Source organism: Xyrauchen texanus, chromosome 23 (assembly GCF_025860055.1).
Source record: "Xyrauchen texanus isolate HMW12.3.18 chromosome 23, RBS_HiC_50CHRs, whole genome shotgun sequence".
In the NCBI taxonomy this organism is placed as follows: domain Eukaryota; kingdom Metazoa; phylum Chordata; class Actinopteri; order Cypriniformes; family Catostomidae; genus Xyrauchen; species Xyrauchen texanus.
In genome coordinates, this window is record NC_068298.1 from 8,155,690 (window position 1) to 8,158,159 (window position 2,470).

Here is a 2,470-nt window from a genome sequence, read left to right on the forward strand (position 1 = left end):
CCAGGCCATGATCTGAACGTCCATTGACAGCCAGAATTAGTCGATTAATGACACTGATAAATTATGTCCCATCAGGCCATAATCTATAGGTCCACTGACAGCCAGAACTAGTTCAGAACAGACGTTCATACTGGCTATAATCTGGACGTCCGTTGACATCCAGAATTAGTCGATGAATGACGTGAAAAAGATGTCCAATCTGGCCACAATCTAAACGTCCACTGACAGCCAGAACTAGTTCAGAACAGACGTTCATACTGGCTATAATCTGGACGTCCGTTGACGTCCAGAATTAGTCGATGAATGACGTGAAAAAGATGTCCAATCTGGCCACAATCTAAACGTCCGTTAACATCCAGATTTAGTCAATAAATGACAGAAAATATGTTAAAGCCACAATCGAAACGTCATTTATTTATTATTATTAAATGCTTGTAGAAGAAAACTACATCAAGTTTGCAAGTACAACAAAAAATATAACAAACATCGTCATTGTCATAACATTACAACTATATGTAACCGGGTGGTAAATACCCCTTAAAGTTTGTTTTTCGCCTTGTATGTTTAAAACTGTTATTTGATATGTTGAGTGAATTATGGAGACAGGAAAGGCAGCGGTTACCTGTATTTCCCTGGAGTTGTCAACAGGTGGCGCTATGTGTGTTGCGTACGAGATTATGCGCATGCATTCTCACCTCGGTCATTGTTTTGATAGACATGCAACGAGTAGTGTGAGAGAGACGCTCACTCTCTGGGAACGGGTAAATATAATGTTATGTGGTAATAATCTTGATAAATACCATTTGTGGATGTATACTTTGTTGTGTAAATATGGATATATTATCATATTTGAGAAGTTATGTCGTGTGTAATGTCCGCGATGATATGACGTCACACCATGCGGTGCAGGCCTGTTCATTTGACATTAAGAAATGCTATGCACTTTTTTTCAAATGTTCATTGTGCTTTTCATGTGATTTGTATTTAATGTGATTATTTACACAGTGTACAACAGTATGTTGAGCATTTCAACCCTCGTGAGGTGAATGTGATGTTCTGTAGGAGCTGATTGTTACGTGAGTGTTATTTTCTCTAATTTCTTTCAAGTGATATGTAAGTGGGAAATATAAAAATGTACTTATGTTGTTTTGTTTGTACAGTATTCTCACTGCCGTATTGTACCTTATAGTATTGTGCCGTATTGTATTGTTTTGGAATCGTGTTGCATATTATTTTTTGTCTTTGATTGGATTAGGCTCTTCACCAATCAGCTGATTGAACTTCTATTCAATATGAAGGGAAGGGCAAAAAAGATAAAATTTGAATTGAAGACAATAAATTGTTTTCAGCAATAAAAGGTGAGCTTCATATTATGGTCATTAAAAAAAAAAGTGTGTATATATGTATGTGTGTGTGGAATGCTTAATATCAGGCTTGATGTAATTTGACTTGATTTTTGATTTGATAACTAGGCATTTCATAAACTAGACATAATCATTTCATTGATTTGAGTACTCAAATTTTCATCTATGTATACTATGTATCTCTGCTGCAAGCTAGACCACAACAGTGGCGTTTGTATATTTATTTTACATGTGGATTTTTTTGCTTTGATTGTAGCTGCTGTCATGAAATGGGACCCAGCTGCTACAGAGGCCCAAATAAAGTCTGCTGCATCTGATCATCTGAAACATGCCCCGGGAGAGTCAGGGGTGGTGGCTGTAAATGAATATATTGTGGACCTTATAGCAGCCACATTTTGTTAATTGTTTACTGTTTTAACAAAATTTTATAGCACTTTTATTTATAACTTTACTGTTCAGGTTTTAAGTTGTATTGTGTTAATTTATACTTGACTGTTCAGGTTTTAAGTTGTATTGTGTTAATTTATACTTGACTGTTCAGGTTTTAAGTTGTATTGTGTTAATTTATACTTGACTGTTCAGGTTTTAAGTTGTATTGTGTTAATTTATACTTGACTGTTCAGGTTTTAAGTTGTATTGTGTTAATTTATACTTGACTGTTCAGGTTTTAAGTTGTATTGTGTTAATTTATACTTTACTGTTCTGGTTTTAAGCTTGGGTAAAATTTGTAATAAAAATATATTTTCAGATTTAAATAATTTATTTCTTGGAGTGATCAGTTTGTTTTACAGGAAAATGTTAAGCAGTTTATTACAAATATATTATAAGATATAAAAATGCAAGACTATATACACTAGGCTACACTTTTATTCAATTGAATATTCAATATTATCAATATTCTTTACAATCTAATTTAGGTCTATGGTCTGCGTGTCTGCAGTTTCATGACACGACAACCATTAACAATGAGTAACTGGGTTTTTCTCAGTGAGAACGAACTCACTGCCACTGTTTTAAAGTAAAAACATTTTAAAGTTGGATCCTGGCAAATATGCACAGATGGGATTTCCATGTCAGTATGGGTCTTTAACAGTCTTCTTTGACAT

The 2,470-nt window shown here is 34.2% G+C and overlaps 1 long non-coding RNA gene across 3 annotated transcripts; it reads left to right on the forward strand.

Moving 5' to 3' along the window:
- The first annotated feature begins 661 nt into the window (after positions 1 to 661).
- LOC127617159 (uncharacterized) lies at positions 662 to 2,103 on the forward strand. Of its 3 annotated transcripts, none has more exons than XR_007967286.1 (5): positions 662 to 761; positions 1,006 to 1,076; positions 1,256 to 1,358; positions 1,621 to 1,823; positions 1,906 to 2,101. It is a non-coding gene; the product is annotated as an uncharacterized LOC127617159 (long non-coding RNA). The 3 variants fall into 3 exon arrangements; XR_007967285.1 differs by having other exon boundaries at positions 664 to 761; positions 1,947 to 2,103; XR_007967284.1 differs by having other exon boundaries at positions 666 to 761; positions 1,621 to 2,102.
- Positions 2,104 to 2,470: the final 367 nt, after the last annotated feature.